We start from the raw sequence: 15,262 nt of genomic DNA on the forward strand, positions 1-15,262 counted from the left end.
TGCTCCTCTCGGTGAAAATGCGCCTTCTCTTTTCTCTTTGTATAAAAACATTTTAAAAGTCAGTTTAATCTCAAAATTCACTGTTAAATCCAAAACTCATCAGATAAAGAAAAGTGAATGGTTCAGTCTAACACATGTGCCAGTGAACCATTAAACTTCAGTAAAACTATGCAGTTCTGAAACGTAACTTTAACCTCAGCCAAACCGATTTGCTCAGTTGTAAATAAAACAGCGAAGTAAACGTGACCCGACAGACAAAACCTGAGTGAATTAAGTCCAGCGTTTAACCACTGAGAGCTAAAACTCAGGTGAGGTTTCAAAGCTGTGTGCCGGTGATTGGACATCAGCCGCTGATAAAGCGGTTCGCCTAAAGTTCTCTGCAGGGAAACAAGCTCCAGCAGCTCTGCCCTCGGGGGAAAATACTATATTTACTTATCTTGTGCAGAAAAATGCGCCGACATTGCGTTATATCGAGCACTGGCTGCCCAGTTAAACTGTGACTATCACCAGGTAACGTGGGCGTGTTTCTTGAATTAGCAGCAGGTGTTAAACAGCTGACAGATGAGGAGGAGGATGCATGCAGGTAAACTGAGGGTCTGTTGAGCTGATCGCTGGTGTCGTGAGGAAAATGTCAGCTCGTTCTTTATGTTACAGAAGCACAGAGACACAAGGCCAGGTGGGAAGAGACGACCGTTTGGTAAAAATGAGAATCTGCGAATGCAACATGTGGAATACGGACAGTGGAATATGTAAAGGAACCGGTTAACGATAACTTTTGCAAACATGTTCTATGTTGACAACCTGACCAGACATGTGAAGATTACGCCATGACATTCTCGCCTAAAACACTATTTAAAGTGTAGTTGGTGACAGAAAAACGGGGTATTTTAAAACTTTACAATACCACCATTGCTGCCTGTGATTTGAAATGCATTCTGGGCTGCCCCAAGTCCACACAAGCAATCGATTATCTAGGATTGACCTGTCTTGACTTACTTTGCACAGCAACCAATCAAATGCTAGAGAAGCTGCAGTGGCCAAGAACCCCGCCCACTTAGTTTGATGGGTGAGGCTGACCATGCTGGGCTGACAGATAAAATAATTTCAAGTTGAGACATGAAGGGCACAAAAGTGCCATAATTAATTAAATAAATAAATCATTAACTAATTAATTTAAACGGTCAATAATTATTTAAATGTGTCAATTAATTAATTAAATGTGTCGTAAATATTTATTTAATTAATTATTGACACATTTAATTAATTATTTAATGGTGTATTTAATTAATTTCATTATGGCAGTCCTGGCGTTCCATAAATACTAGCAACACTTATACTTATGAAATAGAGTACCACGTTACAATAAGACAATGTTGTTATTTACTCTGTAAACACTGTAAATCATTCAAAACTATTAATTATGCATTAATTAAGGTTGAGAAAGAGGAAATCCTGACCAGTTTCTTGCCAAATCTGTTAAGATATATATTTCATCAAGAATTGCTATATTAAACATTTTAGACACTTGCAAACATTTTTAGCATATAATATAGCACTTTGTCGATGCATTACAAATATCCACAGTTATCAAAGGAAGCCTTGTTGTAAAGTGTAAAACATGTCACTATTTATTATACCTAGACCTAAATTACAATCAGTGCTCAAAATAACATGTAATTATCGTCAAAAATGGTAATGTATTATAACAGTAACACATGTAAAATTAAATGCGTTGTTAAGAACACCAAATAGCCCCCCCTTCCAAAAAAAAGTTCATGCCAACATGCAATGGCAAGACATTCAGGTTCAGACTGGAAACATCTTTTGTATATTCTTGAATAAGCATCCCTGTGGTTCATCAGGTTGTCGTAATTCGTCAACCAAGACAAGATAACCATTCAAGAACCATGAGATGTTCCTCCAACAACATCTCAGTATGATTGTCAGTCTATGGACATGTCCTTTCTTGGTCATCCAAGCTCTTTCGATATCTTGTCTATGACTGCCAGATTGAGGACCTACAAACCACCTGCTGTGATTTACCTTGTAATGTCTGTACCCCATGTCAGTCAAAACATTCTTGTAGGCTCTCCACTCATCACTGATAATAGCACTGTTGGTGGAATACCTGTTTTCTTAGATTTAATTTCCTTTTGGGATTAAAGTAACTACTAAAAGTTTTAATTTAATTATTTGAATTCTGACTCAAATATTAAAATAATTATAGTAATTAATTACTATAATTAGTATATATTTATCCACTGATTGTACTGATTTGTGACAAGAACAATGTAGTTACTACACTGAAAACAAATTTCTTACTTGTAATGTTTAAGGCTTCCATGTTCAGATCTGGATTGTTTCAAAAAATAAAAATAAAAAACTGGTCTGAGAGTTTACCAACCTTTCCCTGATGACGGAGACAGCTCATTTAGACTGTAGTTGTGTGACTTCTAACCCCCTTGCTACCATCGACTTAGCACACATGGGATTGGCCAGGAGGGTTTTTTTGCCTTTAAAATTGTATTGCAGTGTAAAAAAAAAAAAAAAAAAAAAAAAAAAAATGCACAGTAATAGGTAATTACTGCCAAGTACTGAAACTTGATGCTGCATTGGACAAAAGCACTCACTTGTTACACTATTTTTTGATGACTGTTATAGCCTTAAATCATCATCAGAATTGAGATGCATCATTCCAGTTGTAGAATGACAGGCTATGACAAGAGAGGGAGGTTAAGTAGTGAAATTGGGGGAGCCATTCCATCTTCAGTGTCAAAACTTTCCTCATCCCCAGAGTGAGGCATCTCTGTAGTAGCCATCGAAGCAGAAGCATCACCTCACTTTGGAAGAGAAAGTCGGGCTGAACTTAAGTGATCACTCAGGTGGTGACGCACAGAACAGCATCCACATTTTCCATTGGGTAAAATTTGTTTGTTAGCTTAATGGCTTTGGCAGATGGCGTGAGCATCTGGTATGTCCCTTCCTACCCTTTACCAGGACCCACCTCTTCCACTTGCAGGGTATAGAGCAGACTTGGGACTTTGGCTTTCCCCTGAGGACAGGTCACATCTCATCAGCCAGAGCCAGGGGATTGGCTGAGATGACTGGCTCTCCTCCAGAAGTTGCCAAACCGAACCGGGGGACAGTGCTATCGCAGTGAGCACTTGGGAACGAGCACTGAGTAGAAAGGCAGCTGCTGATGTTGCCAAGGCAGGAGACGTGTAGGAAAGCCAGGTGCTTTCTTGTGTGGTTGCATAGATGAAAACTCCACTCTTTCCACTAGTACCTAATGCTTGTCACAGTTTTCAGGGTTTTCTATTAGGTTTTAATACCTGGTAGCAGGTACTTTCTTGGTACCTACTCTACCTAGAATCCAAGTAATCCAAGACAATCCAAAATGTGATGTCAAAAGATTGCATGCCATTGACTGGCTTGTCAGTGGCATCACTGAGTTATGAAACCATGACGAAAATCACAAAAAACAAAACCGTCATTTTTGAAACCCAGCAACGAGGGAATTGGCTGCACAAAAAACAAAAACACTGTGGTCCCTGATTCTTACAAGAAGAATCAAAAAACAGAACAGCAAGTATATCATTTTAATTTCTCTGTAGTCCGAATCCTCATGTCATTTCAATACAGATTTGTAAGTTCTGACAGTAGTTAACTTTTGAGTTTAGAAACTTACAAAAAACTTGACTAAAGCAGAAAGGATTTTACTCAAAAATGTTGACGTCAGTCAGGCTTATTGCTGTTAGGTGATGACTTTGAACTGGGCAGGGATTAGAGCAGAAAGGTGAGAGCTCAAAGGAGGACATACCAGTTTTTGAAGAGTTGAGCAGGAAGAAGATGAAGGCACCCACCACACAAACGAAACAAGATATGAGTTTGGAATAATTTGTATTTTATTAATTTTTTAATTATTGTTTGATTGCTTACTAAAACAGAATAATTGTTTGGCATTACAATGTATAGCAAAGAAACTTTTCAGCTGAACACAGAATACACATGGGTTTGTGCAAAATGAATACATGTAGAGTACATAATCAGCTAAAATTCAATTTCTTTAACTGCTGATTTATATTATTAATGAAATATTTGCTAAAAGTCCATTAAACTGTACCTCTCATTGCTTTATCAGTTTAATTTCAATCCTGCTGAAATTGTGTTGAAACTGTTTTCAACATGAAAATGTTATAACTGAAAACATTCTTGAGCTGAAAAATTTTCTCAGCAAATCTTTGTTCCAGTTATGACTTCATACCCTAGGATCCAGATAGACTGGGTAATTAATATCCCCAGTACTGTAACTTGAGACAGATTCATCAAGATCAGGTAGTCCATCAAATTTACATATGATCTCAGTGTCTCTGATGACGGGGAAAAGAATAAAACCATCTGGAAGATGACAGCTCTCTTAAACCGACTGCAACAAGGCTGCCTCAATCAGTCGAACCACAGAAGGCCTGTGTTGATGAGCAGGTTGCTGCCTTTGACTGCAGTTTGTGTCAAGGAAACAAATTCTCACAACTTCAGAGCCATAGCTCATACCGCTCATCCATAATAAATTTTGGGTGTTGTAATTTTGTCTTTGCTCAGGCTTCTCAAAAGTTAGTATATCCTTTTCTGAGCTCACACCAATGTTCCCTCAAAATTTTCAGGTGTGTGAGCGAACTCACAGACCCCCTGAGCGAACCCTTGGACCACTGTGAGCGACATTAGATGTGTACAATGTGGTCACGACAGCATCGCATCCATCGAAGTTACATGGTTTATAAAAAGAGCCAAATTACAGCATTTACATTTCTGTTAGAATACCTTTAATTAAAAGCTTTAGCCCATTTACAGAGAAAATTACAAAAATCTTTTTTTAATGACCTGTGCACTATGTCAACGCTATTGGAAGTATGAATATTTGACTTTAACTATGGCAAATCATGAACTGCCAACCAAATCAAGCCTATTATAAACTCCAATTTTGAAACTTAATATTTTTATTATAAAGCTCTGACTTGTGTTATGATGAGTATGAGCCAGTCTGTGAAGCTCCTGGTCCTCCTGTCCTACTGTAATATACTTATATATCTATATTATTGCTAATATATATTGTAATATATCTATATCACTAAAGCACTTCTGGATGGATGCAAACTGCATTTCGTTGCCCTGTACCTGTGCATGTGCAATGACAATAAAGTTGAATTCTATTCTATTCTATTCTACTGCGGTCTGGGAGACAGTCCTACTGTCCTGTAACTCTTTGTCTGCAAAATACAGTATATAATGACACAATTATTTGCATTTCTAATACTCATAAACTGGTGACAGTATTTAATGATCAATATCCATGAATGAAAACTCAATAAATGACACCAGATGAGTAGTAAACTTATCAAGAGCTTAAATTTCACCTTATTTTTCCCGTCTGTCCTTCTCACGTCTCCAGTGGTTGTACACGTCGTCCAGGTTGATGGCCTCGTCTGCTTGCAGCTTTGACTTTATGCGCATCAGCTGTTCCCAATGGTCCACCACAAGATGATTTCTGGATGCCGTTTTGATATGATTCATTAAACTAAAGCCTCTTTTGCAATCTGCACTGGATGCTTGAAATGTAGCACAAATATCCACAAGCTGTGAGATGTGTTTTAGCTCTTCACATTTTAGCGTTGCAGCCACCATATCTGAGAATGTGCTGATTGACCCATGTTTAAGTTTGTGCCTCATTATGTACTTGAAATCAGAATATTCACTGTTTATGACCTCCACTTCTTTGCCAGCGTGGCAATGTCTCCTGCTCCATACTCAAAGCTGATGTCTGAGTTCAATGCCTCAATGTCAAATGCAGACCACTCCTTTAATTCATCCTCTGGAAAACGAGCATCCAAGTGATCACAAAGCTTACGAATAACACGAATAATCTCACTGGTATTCTTGCTATGGACAGATGAGGCCCTCATCGACTCTGACACGGTCACTCCACTTAACATCCTTTTCCTCTGTCAAGTATTGGGAACGCAACTTCTCAATCTTTGCTCTTGCCAAGCAGTGCCCTTCCATCACAGTCAGGTTGCATCTTTGAAAAGAAAGACACAGGTGTGCCAGCTCACCCAAAACATCTCCCAGAGCGGTGAGAGTAACCTTGAAGTTTGAATCGGTTAGCTTTTTGTAACAGTAATTTGCCACTGGATCTCTGTTTTCACTGGATTCTCTCTTGCAGTATTCTTCCAGCACAGTGTAGTTCCTCAGAACAGCATTCACAGCTTGCTGACGCGACAGCCATCGCACTTCACTCAGAGGCCTGAATGACAGTGCAGCCTCATCAAGAACCTTTGCTAGGTCTTCCAATTTTCCCCTCTTTACAGTGGATCTAGAGAAAGTGGAGTAAACTGTTCTAAGAAGAGTTTCCACATCACGCATCAAAGGTACATCTTTCCACGCATCATCAATGCCCAAGTCCTCTCTATGGGCTACACAGTGTTGTTCAGTTAAGTGTGGTATTTTCTGCTTTAATAAAGCTGCAACTCCGTTGTGCTTTCCTAGCAGTACTGAGGCACCATCGGAGGTCAGCATCACCATTCTCTGCATGTTTAGTTCATGCTTGGTGTAAAACTGAGTTATTGCCTGCACAATATCCTGAGCCGTGCATGCGGTCAGCTGGATGATGCCACCAAACACAGTTTTATGGTTGATGTTATTTTCCTCCCTGTATTTAATATACAGGACTAGCATTTTGTGCACTGTTATGTCTGTGCTCTCATCTATGATCAGGGTGTGCCAAGGTGCATTTTTAACTTCACACATTGTCTCATTCTGCACTACTTCATTAATTGAATTCACAAACTCAAAAGGCATAATTTTTGTTTCGCCAGCTTTCTGGTATACTCGCCTCTGTCAGTGTGCCCCAGGGTGGCTGTGGCTACAATGTAGCTTGCCATCACCTGTGTGTGAATGGGTGGATGACTGGATATGTAAAGCGCTTTGGGGTCCTTAGGGACTAGTAAAGCGCTATATAAATACAGGCCATTTACCATTTACCATTTTACTCACATCAACGACGTTGATTAGCTGCGTATATACGAATGTGAATCGCATCATTGGCTGGACTATGGGATAAGGTGGCATCATTGAAATCCCATACGGGAGCAGCCAGTCACTTACTGACTAACACTGCAAAACAGAATCGTTAAAGTATTCATTTTAATTTCAATTCAGGTTAGATTTTTTTTTTCTGTGCGCAATGCAGATTTTCTGTGCGCAGAGACCATGCCAGCAGTGCGCAATTGTGCACGTACGCAGCTTAGAGGGAACATTGGCTCACACCTTCCTGTTTTACTGTCTGGCCTTCCTTCACTTCATCCTCTGTCCTGCTTTAATGACAATCATCTGTCGTATAATGCATGATCACTGTTAATGTAATGGGTGATACCACCTAACAACCCAACTGTAGGTCACTCCTACTGCAGGTATAGAGAATGTCGTTTAGTCAAAAAGTTTGACTGTGTAAAGTTACTTGTTAAAACAATGTTTTAGTGATTATGAAGTTTCCTTCATGTAATTGTTTCAATGTTCATAAAATAAAAACAAATGTTACCAGAAATACACACAAAAATTATGTTATAAAGTCTTGATGCATTCTCAATCATCATTATATTACTGTATTGACAAGTTGTGAACTTTTTTTCTTCATTTCATAATAATTCAATAAGTTACTGATATAAATTAAGCTGTAATTAAGATGTAACAAGATGAAAGGAGGGCTTTCAAGAGACACAACAAATGCACATACTGCCATTTTACTGCCAGTTAGAAATATATGTTTGTTTTCTGATGGATTAGATGAGAACATTGGTCTGTAAGTCTAAAGCCATCAACATGTTAAAAAGCTGTAGTTTTAATTTGGGTTTGTGCAAATACAGTTCATTTACTTATCTAATTTTGAAGCAGGGATGACATGAAAAAGTATTCGACCCGTCCTCGACCCACAAGAAAATTTAATGTTTTTAAATCCTGTGCTGACAACTAAAGGTGACTAGTAAGTGAGAAATTTTTCGTAACACTCAAGAAAAATGTAAGAATATTTAAGTCCTTTTTGATTGTGTAGTTGTGATGTGCTGATGGCTAACATTTCTGAGATAAAAAATATTGTGCTCCTGTCTTTTTAAGGACAAGGGTAATTCTGCAAATGAACAGTTTAACAGTAAAAACTGACATTTCAGTAACAGCGAAACCAAATGTGGACTGGGGAAGCTTTCAGTTCCTTAAAAGAAAACAGTTTTGTTTTACATTGACTTTATATTGACATATTTGCCGGAGCTTATACAGGCCAAGGAATTAAACCTTGGTATAGGTTTTAAATAATGGTTATCATCAAGTCTGTGTATGAAAATAATTATTTGATGGAACAGTAAAATCAAAATAAATCAAATTCAAATTTTATTTGTTACATAATCAATTAATAATAATAATAATAATAATCAAATAATAATAATAATGTCAAATAATAATACAAGTTCAGTTTTATTCAAATGCATCATTAACTTTAAAACAAATTCACAAAAGAGACAATTTAAATATTGAAAATAGAGCTTTACAAAAGCAGCAGCAAAACAAGGACTCAGATTTCTGAGTTAATTACGGCCCTATGAAGCTTGAACCTTTTGGTTGTTTGACATTGCAAGTTTAGTGTATTGAGTCATAAACAGCTGAACTAATTGTAAGCTATGTAAATGATTTAATTCAGTTTACAATGGCTTCATATTCAGTTTCTTTTTTAAGACGCTTAAAAAAAATCTGTCATCAAAGGAGGAATGGAGAAGTGGTCTGAGGAAAAAGACAACCCCCTCTCATAAGAACTGCTTACAAACTTAACAGAAACTAAAAGAAAAGAGCAAAATTGTATGTGACCATCTCAAAATGCATCTCCTTATGCTGACCATTGGGGTTGTGCTGTTCCCTAAATGTAAGTAAATTTTAATTAAATCTTTAACAAAAACACCTTTCTTTAAAATAAATAAATACATAGTCGTTAAAGAAATCAAGACCAGGCAGCATCACTTCCTCTTTCCCTTACAACACAGCGTGGTATTTTGTGTAACTTTATATGTGTAGCTCAATTAATTTCAACCTAATTTCATTTACTTATGTCATACTGCAACCTGCATGCGCTTTATTAGAGCACACCGGCTCTGTAAGCCACCTGTAAATTGTATTTACAGAGGGCTATTCATTTGTTGTGTCACTAGCAGTGTGACCTGAGGTTCTTCAGTTCTTAACCAGCGTGCAAAAGTTTTGGTTAGCACCTCGTTTAGCACCCACATGTATGTAATTAATGTAGCTTGTTTGTAGTTTTGCAGGAAGAGAAGGCCATTCAATTTGGATAAATGACCTCCCCACATATTAGAACTGTGTGCAGGTCACTTTGAGCAGAGAATCTTATCACAATATCTTTCCATTCATTTCACAACAGCGTGTTCAAAGGTTAGCTGTTAGCAGAGATGGGTCTTCCAGCAGAATCTGCATGAATACTGAAGATACTTATTATCTAGATAGAGGAATAATCAGAAGTGGACTCTGGTGTATACTCCGCCGCATAACAGGAAGCATTCTTTCAAAATAAAATCACAACAGATGACAATGAGGGCTATTAACTAGCTCAACATTAGCTGCTCAAGCTGCCTGTTGCGGATGTGCAACATTGCACCTCTGTGACCAGTTAAACTCTTCTTGCCGAGAATGACGGGGGGGTGGGTAGGACGCATCAAGTGTGGCGTTTAACAACAAACATCGTCAGCTGTCATCTAACAGACAACTTTTGTTTTACACATTCCGATTCCACAGTGGGAGTATTTGTCAAGTTCATAATCGCCTTTATTGCTGTTACACCCATAAATGTCTCTGTAATACGCTGTAAGTCCGCTGTCCAGCTCAGTGTTGCTCTGATTAAAGCTTAATCATCTCAGGGAGATGATTGAACTTCATCTCCCTGATCAGATGATCCGAGGCACTGTATATATTTATTTATTTATTTATTTATTTATTTTATTTTTATTTTTTATTTTTTTTATTTTTTTTATTTTTTTGTTTGCTCATTTTAGGAGATACCCCCTCTTGTGATGCAATGGAGGAATAACTACTCTTTAAGTAGTGTGTCTGTTTGGAGACTGGGACACACATTATTTTGAAACTACTAAAGAAATTAAAATATTTGAACAACCAGAGCATTTAACATAATATGTTATTATAATGAAATTTCAATTATGGAGAGGTGTCTTATTTTTTGTCACAATCACACATTTCTTGCCCTTACACTTGCTAATGTCCTAAAGGAGTTATTTTATTATAAACTTTTACACACCCCATATTTTCTACATCACACATGCTGGTGGTCAAGGTGCTTAGCTAGCAAAAACGTTATTTAGCATTAGCAAAATCTGTTATTTAAATTCAATTTAATTCAATTCGTTTATATATAGCGCCACAACAACAGTGACCTCAAGGCAGCTTATTTCTACAACAATAAAGACAAACTACAACAACCAAACGACCACCTTTGAGCAAGCACTTGGTGACAGTTGTAAAAACAACTCCCTTTGAACAGGAAGACCCTTAGGCAGAACCAGGCTCAGGCAAGGCTTCCATCTGAGTTATCTGACAGGTTTGGGGTCAAGGGAGAAACACAGGACATTGACACACTGTGGAAGAGAGCCAGAAATGAACAATGAGTAATGATTAAATATAGAATGGTGCATAAACACATTGTGAGTAAATAAGAAATACTAAGAAATAGGCCTATTGCAGTATAACTAAGGGAGGATTTAGGACCTCTGATCCAATCTCAACTATATGCTTTAGCAAAAAGGAAAATTTTGTTCCTCAATCTTAAACGCAGATAGTGTATTTGTCTTTTGAATCAAAACTAGGAACTGTTTCAACAAAACAAAAGTCCTAAAAACCTAAGGCTTCCTCCCGTTGTAACACAACACAAACGACAATTAAAACAGCAGTCTGAGAGCAAGGCGACCTTTAGTAAAAGATGGGGGCTAATTATTCAAGACATTGTATGTGATGAGAAAAATTTCAAATTCAATTTTGGATTTAACAAGGGGCTAATCAAGAAAAGCCAGTATGAGAGAAGGCTTTTCATGGAGTTTTTAAGACAACCTGAAACTAATGAATTACCAGCTGAAAAAGCCAAAGAGTAATAAATGATGAATTTATGACAAGACAACTAGTTTCTCAGCTTCACTCTGAGACAAGATGTTTCTAGTTTTGCACAAATGACATGGATTGCAAATCACTGAAGTTTGCTAGCAGCCGTGTTTCACAAAGTGCTGATTGTTACTGATTTGGATTCTGATAGGTAGGGCTGGATCAGATGACCATCAACGATCCCTTAGTTATGTAGGCTTAGACTATAGGATGTTCCATGAAGCACTTCTTCAGTGGCATCTTTTCACTCTCTGCATTTGTATACCACTGTTGCATTTAATCATCAGCAATAATTACATTTTGGATCTCCATTTTTTTCTTGTTTGCCTCTCTTTGTGCTCTCTTTTATTTCCTCTCTCCCCCATCTGCTTGCTGTGTTTTTTCCCAGATGTTGTTAAAACACATATACTTTAGACCTATTTTCAAATACTTGTCAAATTGTTATTGTCTAAAATTAGCCTGAATGTTTAAGAATATGTTCATGCTTTGTACAAATGTTGAAAGAAACACTGATTTAACTTCACTTTATTTTTTCATATCTTGTGTTTTGTCAGCCTGTGCACTGAAATGTTATGATTGCATAGGGGAATCCTCTGAAAACTGCAATAAGACAACAGAATGTTCTTTCAGTACTCAGTGTGCTTCAATCAGACAGATTACATATGCAGGTATAGTATTTTATAGTTCTTGTTTTAATCAGCTTTGCACTAGCCCAATTTACAATGGCTACACTTTGGCTGCAGGTAGTTCAAAAGTTGATGTCACAGTGAAAACTTGTGCTGGATTTTGTGATGAGGGCTCTTTCAGCACTGGAGTCGGCAGGAACTTTTTCACCACCAAGTGTTGCAGTTCTGACCTTTGCAACACAGAAATCTCTGGTAACTTTCATTGTGTTTCTCAGTATTTGGATGTTATTGTTTGAACTGGCATTGTTCCATGAGCAAAAAGTGTCCAAAATGAATAAGAGATGAGTCCCTGTATTTTGTATATTAGTAATATTTGCTGTTAAACCTGTTAACGAGCTGGGAAAAACCTACTTGATGAATTAACTTTGAAAAAGGAATTAAGGCTTCAACCTCATAATCCAATTTCCATAATCTTTCTTCTCTAATTATTACATTTACTTTTATATTTCACAGTTGGCAATATCCTCTCTCTGAATGGAAAAAAGTGTTTCTACTGTGATCAACAAAATTGCAAAAAAACACATCACTGCTACAAAAATGAGGACTTCTGCTTCTCAGCAACAGGTAACAGGTTTCTTTATCCTTTGTTCATAAGAATATTCAGAGATTCCTCTGTTAAAAAGTGCAGTGTACTAAAAATCTTTTAATTTCCTCAGTGAATTCAGAAGGGGCACAGGCAACTGCAAAGGGCTGCATCTCCAAGTTTTTTTGCCAAAAACCAAAAACTGTATTTGAGAAAGGATTCATTCGAGAACTTAACTGCTGCCAGGGTGACTTCTGCAACAGCACCAGCAGTACAAGTGCAAGTTTTCTGCTCTTGGTGGCATTGCTAATCTCTGCTAATCTGTTGTCTTAATATTTTTTCTCATGTTCAAACTGCTTCCAGCTGTTTCTCCAGAACCCAAAGATGATTTAAAGTTTAGTGCGAAAAATGACTAAATATATTTAATATTTGTGTCCTTCGTCAAAATGTTCCAAATCCATCAATCCATCCATCCATTCGCTTCCGCTTATCCTTTTCAGGGTCGCGGGGGGTGCTGGAGCCTATCCCAGCTGTCATAGGGCGAGAGGCGGGGTACACCCTGGACAGGTCACCAGTCTGTCGCAGGGCCAACACACAGGGACAGACAACCATTCGTGCTCACATTCACACCTAGTGACAATTTGGATTATCCAATTAACCTATCCCCACAAGCTGCATGTCTTTGGATGGTGGGAGGAAGCCGGAGTACCCGGAGGGAACCCACGCAAACATGGGGAGAACATGCAAACTCCACACAGAAAGACCCTGGCCTGATGTTGGAATTGAACTCAGGACCTTCTTGCTGTGAGGCAACAGTGCTAACCACCGTGCTGCCCCCACCGTGCTGCCTTGTTCCAAATCTGTTTTTTTTTTTTTTTAATATTACCTGTAAATGTTCTCTTGTAACAAATTGCCTTTTATGATTGCCAATGTAAAACACTGATGCAATTAATAAATTACTTTAAAGTTATATTTCATTTATGTATAACTATAAAATAAAATGCGGCTGATTCATACACATCCCTTCAATAAGATCTTGATATGAAGACAAATCTTAAATACGGCTTAAAGTCTACAGTGCTATTGCAGCTGCTCCATAACCAACACCTGCGGCAGGCTAAACATGGGGTACTAAAGATGTACACCAAGAAAAATCGAATGAACTAAACTGCTGAATATTCAATTTATTCAGGTATAACACTGTCCTAACAACAAATCATTACATGGGATCCATAAAGCTAAAAAAAAAAAAGCTCTGCGACTCTTATTGCTGTATTTCATGTATTGTAAAGACAGTTTGGAATAGTGCTAGGAAAATAAATTAATCACTATTAAAAATCACCAATTGCATTATTCTAAAGTACCAGATTTTGTGCATTTCACATTTAAGACTTAATAATCTTGCAAATAAAGCAATTTGTGGAAAATCAATTTTCAAAAGTGTCTATATATAGCAACAAAAAGATATTAAATAAATTGTCTGAAAAATAAGTGAACAAAGGTATGATTCAGTTAGCTTTTTTTTCCACCTTCCACCTTCACTGTTGCTGTATTTCTTTTGACGTTTTTCATTTAAACTGTGGAAGTTTCTTTTTGGGAACTGAGTTCTTCTCCTAGGATCGAGGATAAGTGCTCTAGGTTTGCAAGGTGTATTGAGGACATTGACACTGCTTGTTGTTCAGTTTACTTCTTTGGTTCAGTTAGAGCTGGCAGGCATCCTTTTGAGCTCCAATTGGACCAAACTGTACCACTGCTACCTGAAAGTCTGATGGGGCCACTGATTGTCTACTGGGGATGGCAAAGACTCATTTAGCTGTCTTGGCACATCTTATGCCAACCAGCCTCCTTTAGAAAAGTTACTATTTATAACACTAACTATGTTTAATTAAATGTAATCTTTATTGCTACATGAAGACAGTGTGCTTCAGGAGGAGAGAGGTTAGATGAACATCCATGAATTTGTGTTGTCAGTGTATATGTGTGTTAGAGGGAGAAAGAGTAATGAAGAGGAAAGTACAGAAAGAGCTTTTAAAACATGTGTAAGACGGAGTAGCAATAGTAATAGCGCAAACACAATAATAAGAGAAAAATATCAACATGCAAGCACTCCACTGTAGGCAATTCATAATTTTTTATATTATTACTCCAGGTCTCATTACACTAATTAGAACTTAGGTTTTACTAAAGCACGTGTCACACATCGACTGCAGGTCTGAACTCTTCTAGACATTTCTCAGTGAGGCTGTGTGCAAGAACTGTTTCACTGCCTCTGACCATAAGCATGCCTTTAATCTGCCGCCTCCCTTGTACAAAGTCTGGGAAAAAGTCTTCCAATAGCAAGAACATATCTAAATCTTATAATTGACATCTTAGTAAATTGGTCCTATGTGTGTATTTGAGAGTGAGTAAATAAACATTAATAGGTGCCAAACTCACAATCCTCTCCATATATGCAGAGGCAATTTTATTTTCATTCCCAAAATGTTCTTCAAGAAGATATTTGGCTGTGGAATAGCCCTGCTCAGGAGGTAAATGCTGACAACTATGCACCAAGTCTTTAGGCTGCCCCCTAGTGAACTGCTCTAAAAAATGCAAACAGTTGCTCCAGTTATCAGTTTTAGTTTCCACTCCATTTTCAAAGGCATTCATAAATGATCTGTACTGTAAAGGGGCTCCATCAAACATAGGGATGTTTCTGGCTGGGAGGACAGAAGATAAATTTTGTTTTACAAGCAAAGTAGTGATGTCATTTTGTTTTTGCATAATATTGACAATCTCCTTCGTGCAATTCTCACTCAAAGTAGGAGACTGAGGCTGTGTTTGCTGCGTCACTTGAGCTGAATCA

At 37.6% G+C, this 15,262-nt stretch overlaps 1 long non-coding RNA gene across 1 annotated transcript; it reads left to right on the plus strand.

Annotated features, from left to right (window-relative positions):
* Positions 1–8,622: 8,622 nt before the first annotated feature.
* LOC309716468 lies at positions 8,623–13,834 on the plus strand. Its single transcript, XR_014279447.1, has 5 exons — positions 8,623–8,959; positions 11,763–11,876; positions 11,952–12,086; positions 12,348–12,458; positions 12,551–13,834. It is a non-coding gene; the product is annotated as an uncharacterized lncRNA (long non-coding RNA).
* The last annotated feature ends 1,428 nt before the right edge of the window (positions 13,835–15,262 follow it).

The sequence above is a fragment of the Aulonocara stuartgranti genome (genome assembly GCF_965226115.1).
Source record: "Aulonocara stuartgranti genome assembly, chromosome: 11".
Lineage (NCBI taxonomy): Eukaryota > Metazoa > Chordata > Actinopteri > Cichliformes > Cichlidae > Aulonocara > Aulonocara stuartgranti.